Genomic DNA, 14,684 nt, shown 5'->3' on the forward strand with positions numbered 1-14,684 from the left:
AAACATTTTATAAGGTGATCCAATCACACCTAAAAAGATTGGTGGCGACTCCCGTTTTCGTTTTTCTTAAAGTCGATTCCCATTTTCCAAAACTCGATTTAAAAATGGTTTCGACAGCTTGGCGACTCCACTGGGGACTAATAAGAGAGTCAAGCCGTGTAATTGATTATCTCTTGTCTTAATGTCGAAAATTAAAAATTTTAAAATTTAATCCTCTTTGCATTACATGTGTTTGTATTATTGCGTGTGTTGCTATATTCTGATACGCATTGCATTTGCATGACCGTTGTGGTCACATCCTTAAGTGGGAGTGAGAAGCTACGCCTTCGTGAGATTTTTGCCTCCGTGCAGGATAGTGGATCACTTTCGGGATACATCCGTACCTATGGTTTCGTGAGATTTTCATCTCCGTGTAGCCATAGGGAAATGTATTCCTCTGAACTGAACTCGATTCAAATGAGCCTATAATGGGTGAGGATCGAGGAATCTGCTGGTTTGGGTACCTCAAACTTTAGAAACAAACCACATATAGAAAAACCGTAAGAGCTCAATATAGATAGAATTATACTTAGCTTATCTTTGTGTTTATTAATATCATATGATACTAACTGTTTTCTTTCTTTTGTGCATGTCATTTTGTATTTAAAAGGTATCGATTCACGGTCAGTTTCTAAGTTAGAAAGTTTTATTATGGAGAACGAACTTCTTGATAGAATGGAGGGCAATGCTAACGTCCATAAATGGTCAAAGGAAACGCTGAAGGATACACATCAGAATTATGGGGGTTACACTCGCATCAGCATGGCGCAAAATAATCTTCAAGAGTTAAAGGAAATATGGGATCAATTGAGTAATGAAGCCAAACAGTTGTTCTACAATAACTAAGGGGACTTGTAGTATTTGCTTGACAGGAGGATAGATGAGCAATTCAAAATGAGTGTGGGAGTATTGATGGACACTTCTACCATTATAGCATTTCTCTTTCATATGAAGACGGTTACCATGTGGATGGTAAGGGTATTGGAAGGAAAGTGATTGATAGAGTGCATGAGACCTACAAAAATGAGTTGGATGGAAAGAATTTTGCCTATGATGGTAAAAAGCTCGTTTACTATAGGACCGCTACCAAACAACAAGCTTGAGTTTACTGTTGTACTTATCAGAAACAATGGAAATGCAAGCCCGATGGCCTGGATAGCTCAAGTAAGTGTGAAAGAAAACGATTAAAGAAGACCGTATCATACAAAGACCTTTAGAGATTAGCTATGCTGCGAAAGTACCGAGGCAGGATGCTCTGTGTGGGTAGAAATCTGAAAGCTCTCAAGAAACATTAAGGATATAGGATATTATTTTAAGGTAGCACACTGCAGAGCGGGATACCTACTTGTTCCCTAATCTATCTCAAAATAATCAGAACAACTTCACCAGTATTGGAGGAGGTTCCCTTAGTTGCACGGATTACCCCACAGGTGAGTCGTAGCTCAAACTCAGGAGGCGGTGATTATTCTGAGACATTGGCGACACATCTTGACATATTGAGCACCAATATGAGCTACAATCTGATTGTGGCCAAGAGTTTGTTTTGTTGTTAAAACTTTAGGCATTAGAAGAAAGCGTATTTGTAATCCATTTATATGTAAAGATATTCTTTTTCTAAATAAAGTTTTCTAAATGAGATTGAATCAAGATCGATACCTTTTGCATTCATTTGCATCTTATAGCATTTCATTGCATCATTTGCATTCAAAATTATAAAAAGACCCTAATTAGTTAAAGTTATTAAAAAGAGAAAGAAAAAGAGAGAGAGAGAAGAAGGTCACGGCTGAGTGAAAAAGAAGTTGAATAGGAATTAACGACGTTCCCTTACATATCCCCAAATTTTGTGTCAGGAGGGATAGCTTACCCAGAGAAGGCGGTGTTTGGAAATGAAAATCATCCCATCAATGTCATACATGAGGAAAGGACAGAACAAAGAAACCTTGAGGGTATTCGCCCTTACGAACCGGGAAGTTCTTTAAACAATTGGAATGCATAAGAACTTCCTGTAATCTTTAAGAATTTTACGGAGTAATATTCAGAACACTCTTGTTGCTCTAAAGCCTAGGTGTAATGAGATTTCTTTTGAGAAGTGGGCTTATGTTTAGACATTTTTATTTTCAATAAAACATACTTTTATTATTTATCCGAGTAAATATTCTTTCATTCTGATTGTTTTGACCTTTGACTTTTTTTTTCAATTTCCATTTCATGTAAATAGTCATTCCTGAATTCATTTATTCCTTGTATATTCTTTTGTGTGCCTATCATAGATCCCTAGATATCAGTGACATGGGCAGCGATACTCTGATTCGAGTTCTTTTGAGTGCGATATGTGTTTAGAGGAATCTCGATTACTTTGAAGGTGATGAAATTGTGACTTGTTTCGAATTTGTTGAAAATGGTTTTTACCCCATGAAGTGGTGGTAGGAAATATAGCCTTAGAGGAAGGAAAGATTGCGAAATTGGAATTAGCTGAGGAGAAAAAACAAGACTTTGTTAAGACTATTATGAGAATTCAAAAATGTGGTCCAAAGACGCATGCAGGAGGATTTGCAATTGCCAGGATAAACATGAGGTTTTGGGGCACTGTAGGTCCACCATGGAAAGGGATCGCATCAGTTGTACAATGAATGCCAAATTTAAAGGAGTCAAGACTTATGGGGCCGACCTCGTCAAAAGTTTCAAGCTGACAATGACTCATCTTTGTGGACATCAACTACTCCATTAAGAGGGGGAGATAGCTTCATATGCCAATATTACAAAGTCAAAAGTCATCCATTTCAAAAAAAAAAAGATTATATATCTGCACAATGCCAAAAGTTTGCAGTCTTTTCAAAGATAATGCGCCATACCACAGTACAACAAAGGTTTCCAAAAGAAAAGAAAAGAAGAAAAAACAAATTACATAAGATGACCGAGGCCGGTAAAATTGGCATAAGAAACTACCGCTACTCTCTATGCTTCTGTTGGGCAAACACCTTCAATTCCAGTTGTTTCAAAGGTTCCAACCATCATCCTTGGAATGGGTGCATTGTTTGGCTTTCTGAGCGATCGATGTCTTTGTCAATGGTTAGCTCGGCGGTGGCCATTGATTTCGACTATGGGGCATCGGTAGTATACGATCTCTGAAGCTTAAAATGATAGATTTTTCATCAAAACCAATTTCGACAAAGTGGATGACGGTATCATGAAGGAAGCTCTCTTAGACTTCTATACAAGTTCAGGGAAGAGGAAACCTGATCAAATCATTATTTTCAGGGATGAGGTTAGCGAGTTTCAATTCAATCAAGTTTTGATCAAGTTGTTGAGGCTTGCAAGTTCCTTGACGAGAAGTGGAACCCTAAAGATTATGGTTATTGTTGTGCGAAAAACCATCATACCAAGTTTTTTCAGCAGGGATCTCCTGACAATGTGCTACATGGTACTGTCATTGACAACAAAGTATGCCATCTAAAGAACAATGATTTTTACCTTGGTACCCATGCTGGAATGATTGGAATCACGAGGTAGACCCACTATCACGTTCTCTTAAACCAGGCTGGGTTTTCGGCTAATGATCTGCAATAGTTTGTTCATTCTCTATCCTATATGTATCAAATGAGCACCATAGCCATATTTGTTGTGGCTCTTTTTTGCTACGCTCATTTGGTAGCTTCACAGTTGGGGGCAATTTATGAAGATTAGGGATGCTTCAGAAACATCATCGAGTCATGGTGGGATGTATGTTCCGGGAGTAATCCTTGTACCTCAGCTTTCCAGGTTGAAGGATAAAGTCAGCAACTTCATTCTTGTCTGCTGAGAATCATTGAACCATCTTTTTGTAGGGTTTGACAAACAACAGCCAGGACTGCTGCTGGGGCAATCCCTTTCTTATGGGTTTATGAATCAAGATTTTTCCTCCAATCTTTGATGGAGTCAAGAATTGAATACCTCTAGTAAACTTAACTTGAAAGTATTCATCCTAAGCAAATGTACCAAGAATGGATGGCACAGACTTATGACAAAGAAGGTTCGTCCAAAAGAATTTCATAAAGGAAACCTTGTGCTGAAAGAGATCCTTCCCATGCAAAAGGATGCCGAATTGGGAAGGGCCATATGTTGCGAAGAGGGTTTTCTCTAGAGGTGCACTGATTTTGACAAGAAATGGATAGGAAGAATTTATCTGATCCAGTGAATTTGGATCGGACTCGGTCAAGGAGTACTTTGTCTGAAGGAGAAGGGAAGCCAAGGTGAAAACCCGCAAAGGGCACTTTGGGACTTCTATTTCAAAAAAAAAAAAAAGAAAAAAAGAAAAGAAAAAGAGAAAAAGAGAAAAAAAATAAAAAGAAAAAAGAAAAAAAATGGAGAGGCCAAGGTGAAAACTCGCAAAGGCGCCTTGAGACTAAAGGGTTTTGAGTTGAAAACACGAAGAGGCGACTCAAATTTGGAAAGTCATCAGATGACCTTGTTATACGGATTCGACGAAGTGAAGTATGTTACATATCGAGGTATCAACGAATTATTTTGGATCTTTTAAACACATGTTGAATCAAGAAAGTCTTTATAGAGCTGGTGTATAGACGCTCAAGCGGCGATATTTGGGGCATCTGATTTCTGTCCTATTTACTATCTTTGGATTCTTTTTCTTCACAAAGATATGTTCTCAGGTTAATATTTTTGCATTCCGTCCAATAATTTGTCCAAATCTAATTATCCTCAGGATCAATTTATTTGTCTCCCATTATTCATAAAGCATGTTGCATTGAAATAATGATAGATGAACTAAAATATCTTCACAAACGAAGTTTCGCATATTACTCTGGAAATTTCTAGATAATACAAGAAACTGAAACAAGACAATTGTTTAAGGAATTCTCATATGTATAGGTTGGAGATACTCGAGAGATTTTCTTCTCCAGTCCAAAAGGTAGTTGGACGTTTTAAGCAATATTGATCTTAAGAAAGGATCATTTTATAAACATCTTCAGTGGGTCGTAACATTCGGGGAATGGTACGGTAGACCAAATTGATGGAGAAGAGTTGAGGCATACGAGCAGAGTATGATTGATATGTCGAGAAGAATGAGGTGGAAAGCTCGATAGATGAATGAGTGATGACGTCCGAAATAGGAGTTATTTTCATAAACATTTTGCATCATAATATGTCTAATTAGGAGCATTTGACTCATTTCGATCATGGCATCTTAATTATTTGGCATAAGCATAAATTCCAGGAAATCAATTCTACAGGTGGATTCCCCAGTGGACAATGTAGCAAGGTTGATTGAAAATTACAAAATTCAGCGCCTTAATCCCCTAAGCAGTAAGGTAACAGGTTAAATTTGTAGATCTTATCTCCCTAAACAGTAGTGGAGCAGATCGAAGACTTGCCTTAATCCCCTAAGCAGTAGGGTAACAGGTTAAATTTGTAGATCTTATCTCCCTAAGCAGTAGTGGAGCAGATCGAAGACTCGCCTTAATCCCCTAAGCAGTAGGGTAACAGGTTAAATTTGCAAATCTTATCTCCCTAAGCAGTAGTGGAGCAGATCGAGGACTCGCCTTAATCCCCTAAGCGTTAGGGTAACAGGTTAAATTTGCAGATCTTATCTCCCTAAGCAGTAGTGGAGCAGATCGAAGACTCGTCTTAATCCCCTAAGCAGTAGGGTAACAGGTTCGCAGATCTTATCTCCCTAAGTAGTAGTGGAGCAGATCGACGATGACTCGCCTTAATCCCCTAAGCAGTAGGGTAACAGGTTAAATTTGCAGATCTTATCTCCCTAAGCAGTAGTAGAGCAGATCGAAGACCCGCCTTAATCCCATAAGTAGTAGGGTAACAGGTTAAATTTGTAGATCTTATCCCTAAGCAGTAACGGAGCAGATCGAAGACGATGCACCTTAACCCCTTAAGCAGTAGGGTCCAAGATGATTTGGTATCTCTGCAATGACAGGGAACAAGTCGAAGATAGCAGATCGGGCGTCTTTATATTCGACGGAGAGCAAATCGAAGACATGGTAGATTTGACTTTCAGATGTTCTCACACCAAAGCAGATCCAAGATAACAGATCTGGCATCTCCATTTCGACTGAGAGCAGATACATAGCAGATCTAACCTTCATATGATTTTACTGAAGCAGATCCAAGATAACAGATCTGGCATCTCCATTTCGACAGAGAGCAGATACATAGTAGATCTAACCTTCATATGATTTTACTGAAGCAGATCCAAGATGATTTGGCATCTTTGTGTTCATAAAGAGCAAATTGAAGATATAGCAGATTTGGCTTTTACGTGTTTACACTGAAGCAGATCTAAGATGATTTGGCATCTCTGATAACAGATTTGGCGTCTCTGTATTAGACGAGGAGCAGATCAAAGATAGCAGATATCGCCTTCTTGAGTTGCAGTGAAGCAGATTGAAGCCGTGAAGAGGCCATTTAAAGAAGATTAAGGATCAAGAACTCAAGACTCGGCGAGCCCGGGCAAAATTGGTCCTTTTATAGTCTTTGCTCTATTCCTGTTACACAACAATGAGCAAAGAGGGGCAGCTGTAGACACTCAATTTTGCCCGGGCCTAGAAATAAGTTCAAAAAAAAAAAAAAACAAAGTCCAAGTCCAATACAAAATTACAAACATATAATTTGGCCTAATGGAAATGGCCTATTACTTGAAAAGATTGAAGGTCCATCTATGAGCTTGACTCATATGGAAATATAATCTTTAAGGATATGCAATCTTAGATATGATATGCAATCTTGAAGATATGATCTTGTAATGTTGGAGATTTAATTTGTAGATATCCTTTAATCTTAACTGTTGATGTAATTGATCTGTACCGTTGGATTTGGGGAGGCTCAACTATAAATAGAGGCCTCTCCCTTCATTGTAAATCACTTGAGACAATAAGAATTCTTGAGAGCATTCACTCAAATTTCTCTCCCTCTTGCGTTCTTACTCTCTGTGGTTTGTTCTTATTTTATTCTTCGTCTATCTTAGTTTTTCAACCTTTTTTTTATTTTAATTTCTTCATTTTTCAAATATGTATATTTATTCCTATCTTTTATACATTTGGTTATGTATTTTATATGTTATAATATTTAACCTTTTATATAGTTTATTTTCAAATATATATTTTCTATGCATGTATATATATTATATTATCATTTCAGATATTTTGAACTATTGCATTATATTTTTATAATTTGTAAAAGTTCTATTTATTCATTTTTTAGTGTATGTCATTTATCTTATTTGTGCATAGTTTCATTTTTTATATGCTATGTTTAATTATTTCTTTTATGTGCTATTTTATGATATATATTGTTGTATAATTTTTGCATGTATTATGTTTTTCTTTTAGTTTACTCATGTTTTTATTTGTTTATTATCTTATATTTACCTAGTATGATTTTTTTTATTAAACGTATATTCATATTATTTAGTTTTGTCTTAATGATATTATTTATGTTTGTATGGAAATGTTAGAATATTTTGTACATCTATGCTTCATGATGCATTAATATGTCATCCTAAAACGTCATTTAAAATAATATTCCAAGGTTTTTTTTTTTTAAAAAAAAAATAAAAGGCAATGGTTGATGTTTGGAAATTTCGAGAAAGGTAGCGCCCTAACTTACTGGGTTGCGACTTTTCTCGTTGAATTCGAATAGTCAAGCACCCTTCTAAGTGATTTTGAGTTTTCAAAACTTAAACAATTATTTCGAGATTTCAAAAGATAGTGTCCTAACTTACTGGATATGGCGTTTTGTTGTTTCGAGATAGAAATTTTCGAAAGACGAGCTTAGTTTTGAAGGTTTTAAAATGTTGCGTCCTAACTTACTGGATGTGATGTTTTGACTCGTTTGAAATAAGTGAGCCTTAATTTTCAAAATTGAGACATTCTAATTAAAAGAGGTTTGGATCTTAAAACTTTCAAATTTCCGACATTAAAGACACTTGATAATCAATTAGGTACCAATTTTTGGGTGTTACGAGGGTGATAACTCTTCCTCGTACGTAACCAACTCCCGAATCTGTTTTCTTGACTTTCGTAGACCAAAATTAATGTTTTAAAACAAAACATTTTATAAGGTGATCCAATCACACCTAAAAAGATTGGTGGCGACTCCCGTTTTCATTTTTCTTAAAGTCGATTCCCATTTTCCAAAACTCGATTTAAAAATGGTTTCAACAGATGCTATGTTGTGATGTTATATAATTGAATTCAAAGGTAACTGGGAGAAATTTCTACCACTAGCTAAATTGTGTATAATAACAGTTAGCAATCAAGTATTAAGATGGTACCATACGAAGTATTATACGAACATAAATACAAAACATTGTTATATTGGTTAAAGTTGAGGAAAATAAATTTAGTAGGTAAAATTACTGTGTAAAACCATGCTTTTCGGGCAATTGAAGATGGTATTATATATCGTTATAGCGTCATTATCGTCGAGCAACCCAAGGTGATGAATCTGTGTATCCATACCTAGCTCGTGTCTGGTTAATAGGGTTAATAATAAAAGAATTGGTTAAATGGTAATGAAATGAAATGTGATGGCAATATGAAAGGTGATATTATTCAATTGAGTTGAAAACAAGCCCTAGGGGCCAAAGATGTATGAAAGAGCTATCAGGCTTGGAAATTATTAAAGTGTTCAAGTGAAAAGGGACTTATGAACTAAATGTTAATAAATTGAATGCTATTCGAGAAGATAGTATGAATGCATAAAGAACTATTGTCTTTGTAGCACCCCTCGCCCGACCCAATTGTCGAGTCTGAACTACGAAATGCTGAAGTCCTTACCAGAACAACTGTAACACCCCTTTTCCATCTTCGTCGCCAAGATCGACTTACAAAATGCTATAGTGCAAAATAGAATCATTACGAAACAATTAATAGTCAAGTTACAGTAACTTTGATCATATGAAGCATTCAATACTATTTTAAACCTTTTTGGAGTCTCAAATGAACTTACATGAGCTCTCAGGTTGATTCAGGAATGAACAAGGTATAAATGGTAACATTTTTAAAAGATAAGGACACTTATACAAAGTAGGAATCACACGGTTGTGTGCCTAGACCATGTAAGAAACTGCAGATGTGTGGGACAACACCAAAATTTCATCAAAAGTCACACGATAGTGTGGTTAGGCAATGTAATTAACTAAGGCCGTGCGAAATCTAGATGATAAAATCTATAGTACTCACACGAGTGTGTGGACAACCTATGTGACAAACGAGAACCGTATGATTCTAATGCTTCCTACTTACCAATGGTCACACAATTGTGTCAGGAATCCGTGTATGACACACGGTCGTGTTGTAGAAAAATATGCCATTTGGTGCCTACTTCATGCGAAACTAAATCAATAGCCCATTTGAAGTCTCAGTGCACAATTAAACATACTCAAAACTTGCATAAGCTCAATAGAAAACATGCCAATTTGCCACATTTTAAGCACATTCAATAATTATACCAATATACCTCAAATGGCCCCCAAATCAATCAACATAACATGAATCAATTCCATATAATTAATCCAACTCATGCCAATTTAGACTATATCCACCAATATGCACTATATGCAATCAAAACACCAAATTCCAACCACCTATAAACGGCAACATTACCAAAACCAACAATGTGCAAAGTTTAGCACCAATTCAACAACAATGAATTAAATATACATTATACAACTTCCACACCAATACCATTTTCAAGATGCACTTAGGGGCATCATACAATCCACATTCAAAATTACCAATTATCATATAGAGATTAAGGCAATAAGTCTCAAAATCAACATATAAACACAACTACACCTATGTACAAGACATGTAGCCATTCAAGTTGAACCTATACAACCACCTAAGTACATGCCACATATAACCAAACCAAAATGGACAATAGTATACCAAATCATAGAACGAGTAGTGTGAGCTCTGGTGTGATTCGATTGAACTGAGCAAAATCAAAGGTGTACATAGAAGAAAAAAAATGAAACAACGGTAAGAATACTAATGCTTAGTAAGTCGTACGAAAATAAACTTAAATTACCTCGGCATTAAACAATTAAGCAATTGAAATTACAAAGATACAAGTATGAAATTTCCCTTGGCATCCTTATGTAAATTTACACAACAAACCAATCAATTAGTTTCGTATCAAAACATGAACATTGAATTCATTCCATACATCATCATACTCTATTGTTCATATTATACTTTTGAAACAAACTAATCATAAAACTTTACCTTGAATTCTAATTTGATCTTTTTAATCATTACTTTTCTATTTAGTTTAACATTTTTGCCCAAAGAACTATAGTAAAGTAACCTCAGATACATAAGACTTAAATTGCTAACATGAGCTGTGAAATATATTGCTCATACAAGTTGTAAATCGGGACCTTGAACTTTACATGATGCTGCTCACATGAGTTGTGGAGAATCCTCAACACATGCAAGATCTCAACCATTAGTAAATCCCTCCAAACCGGTACTTGTTACCTTTTAGACCCTAATGGCATGCTCTTCGTATCCTAATTGTTTACTAAGTTCACACGAACCTTAAATAAATTCTTGTATCATTTCCATCATTATCAAATTTTCATATCCATGAAAAAAAAATCCAATTCACAATTCATATTCATTTCATATCTCCTAATTATTCATTCTAGGCACATATACCATACTTTGCAATTTTTTCCTTTTAATATGAACAATTACCATTTTACAACAACTACAAGTAAATTATTAACACAATAATAGACATATATTAACAAATTAAATCTCAGAAAAACTTACCTAAACAACACAGTAACAACTACAATTTCGAGGACTACTTCGCAATTTTTCCTTTTCTACGTTTGTCTTCCGGTTGATTTAATTCTTTATCTATATAATAATTCATTTCAAGAGTTCAGCTCCAATAACATTAAAATCTCTTATACTATGCATATGAAAACTTATTTTCATATTTCACAATTTCCCTAAATTTTTGTAGTTTATTCAATTTCATCCCTAAAATCGAAACAACCATAACTTTCACATTTAACCTTCATTTTTCAAAATTTTTTCAATTACACCCTTAGACAAACCTCTACATTCAATAATTATAGAAATTTAAGCCAAATCCATATAATTTTCACTTTAGTCCCTAACTCAAAAGTAACAAATATCACTTTACAAATTAGGCTCTGTTTCAGCTCTAAGCCTATAAACTAGCATATTAACACTAAAAGCTTCAAAATTCATCAATGGTAACATTTTAAAACTTTAAAAGTTTTGCAAAATAATACTCGGGCTAGCTAAATCAAGCTCCCATGGTTCCAAAAACATAGAAATTAATTGTTCAAAAATCGATTACCAATTGAAGGACCAAGCTTGGACGTGAGCTAGGTTTTCTTCACCTTTTTAGAATTGATTTTGGGGCTTGAAGAAGATGAATAAAATTTTTCTTCTCTTTTTCTTTTAGTTAAAAATCATATATTATTTTAACTAAATAAAATATAATAAAATTAAACATATTCACCCATTGTAAAGCCACAATCGTCCACTATATTTTATAATGGCTGAATTGTCTTTTTAATCCTTGAAGAATTACTAGTTACACCATTTTAGCATTTAAAAATCAAATGCGATTAACTTTTACAACTTTTATGATTTAGTCCTTATACCTTAATTCTTAATCGTTCAATAAAAGTGCCTGACTAAAATTCAAAATAACCTTATAATAGACTCATAAATATTAATAAATAATATTTATTAACTCGATCATCAGAAAATGGGGTTCCAAAACCACCGTTTTTGACACCACTGAGAACGGATTGTTACAGCAACTACAGACAATATCATTCACATTAAAATATAAATCATGCAAAAACAACCATTAAAAACCATAAGTTCATTATACAATCTTTCTCGGGTCTTATACGAGCTTATGAATGCTCTGAAGTTAACCCGAAATCATATTAGGAATAAATTACAACATTTCTAAATTTCAAAAAACCGTCACAATATAAGGAGTTCCTCGTAGCAACGTGACCGTCTATTTTCCTCGTTATGACGGCGGGGTTCTCATCATGATGTGCTTCTATACCCAGATCTCATTTTGACATTCATCACTTGAAGTCGTGATGTAGACTCTATTTTTGGCACAAAATAGGCCTTTTTGGTACCTATTTCAATCAACCAAACCATTTCATTCAATTGGTGCATTTGTGCACATTCAACCTGCATAAAATCATGTTCAATTACATGCCAAATATATATCATCTATCCAAATCTAAACATTCATTCCAACAAATACACAATTTGACATCAAAACCAAACAATTCAACTAAATCAAGTTTAATCTAATTAACCATGCCATATAGACTTCCAATATCATAATGAATCATACCATTTTATCAACAAAATTGGCTTTCAAATGCCACATTCAAATCATTATCATATTATCAAAACATGCACTATAGCATATATGGACATTAGCTTTCCAAAATCAAACTTTAGCCAAGTTCAAACAACTATCTAGCGAAAGTAAAATCATATATGTATAACACTTATGTACATGTCACATAACCAAGCTTAAAATGAGAAAAATTTTACCTAATCAATAGCTGGATAGTGTGAATCTTCAAGCTGATCTAACTGACAAGTTCTTCAAACCAACAATCTACAGAAAAGGGAAACAATTAGGTAAGCATTTTGAATGTTAGTAAGGTTGTAGGTATTAAAACAATAACTTACCTTGAGTTACAAATTAATCATAATAAACAAAATAACATAACACAATATACCTGACATAGCATATTCACAACAAATAGGTGATTCATCATAAATCGAGTCACTTAACCATTCAACATTTAATATGAAATTCAATTTAGTACCATTCACATAGAATTCACAATTCCATACCATAAGTATTACCAAATCATCATCTACCATTTATGTAACACCCTATACCTGGTCTGATCACTTGACCTGAGCTATAAGGTATTACAACTATTAAACATCAATATCATTCAATAACTCAACATAAATAATCAACCAATCCATAATGCAATGTAAATACAATTATTCAATAATTTCAATGAAAATCGAACCTTAATCAAGCTTATGAAGTTCTTAAAATAACCTGGAAACAAATCAAGACTAATCTGAAACTTTTATTAAAAGATAGGTAAATAATGAAAACTAGGGTCACACAACCGTGTGACAAGGCTGAGATCGTGTGGTTCTATAACATGGCTGTGTGCCATGTAATCTTGGGTCACACGGTTGTGTCACCAGGCTATGTAATAGATTGTGGCCGTGTGGATCAACTTGCACCTAAATTCAACAGTTCATATAGTTGTGCCCTGCACCCTTGTATGGCACACGGTTAGGTGGTAGGCTATGTTATTGCCCATGTACACCTAAACATGCTGTCTAAATCAAGCAATCACACATATGTTCACTTAGGCCAAGCATTGCAACATCAACTATTAAATCAATACAAAATGCATCAAATACATGCCAAAAGACACCATATAACATTAAACCTTAGTGCCTAACCAGTATGCAATCACTGGCACCACAGTTCAAGTGTTAAGCATTAACAATTTAAGTATAAATAAACCTAACATTTCATGTATATTCAATCATCAAACCAACATCATTTTCTCATAACCATATGTTGGGAAATGTGACTATATCATAGTAAACATGTAACTGTTTTCTATTTATTTGAACGATGAATAAATAAATAAAGTTAATTTCACATTTCACTATTATGTCTTTTACATTTATATCTTTTATAGTTTGCATTCATAGTGAAATTGTGACAAGCAAATATTAGCTCATTGATTGTCTAAAGTTCAAACTGAAGATAAGTGGCATTGTAAAGAATGTTTGCATTACAAGAAAGACAACCTACTTCAGTAGATAATCTAAATGAGTCTGTAATCCCGTAAAAGAATCAAAGTGGGAATTTGATTCAAATACTGAGAAGGATTATTATGTCGTTTACATTTCCAATTGGGGAGATGGCTAGTCTTGGTTACTAGGAGCAATTGACTCAACGAGTAGAGACATAGATATATTCGTTGGAAGAATGATACACTGGACTGGAACCAAGATGAATTAATTCTGAATCCGTTTTTGAATTAATTCACTTGTGACGTTCATGGTATGATTTACCTAAATCCTGAGTTAGTCACTGACCATGTGTATGCAACTCATATGCTTTGATATAAGTAGAGGCTTGTGCTCTAAAGATGATTAAGCCTATAGCCGATATGTTGGGTACATGACTTGTGTATGGCATGGCTTTACTAGCAATAGTGGAATTCATAGATCAATTAAAGAGTTAATGATATCCTCTCATTGGCGTTGTGTGGATTGATAAATATGAAACGTGGCCACAGAAGCAATTTATCATATTCATTTGTTGACAGTGATCATATTAATCACTAAGAAGACACAATGGTGAAAATTAATAAAATAGGACTGTATTGAGTAAACAGATTTAACTCAAAAGAATCAAGGATATCATATGAGGGTAACACACACATGACGAGGTCATTAGACAATGCAGTTGGATGAATTGCTTTCGTAAAGTGTATACAATAAGGAGTTTTCAATCATGGTACTTCTTGTAGACTGAATTCATGATTAAGT

The sequence above is a fragment of the Gossypium arboreum genome, chromosome 4, assembly GCF_025698485.1.
Source record: "Gossypium arboreum isolate Shixiya-1 chromosome 4, ASM2569848v2, whole genome shotgun sequence".
NCBI lineage: Eukaryota > Viridiplantae > Streptophyta > Magnoliopsida > Malvales > Malvaceae > Gossypium > Gossypium arboreum.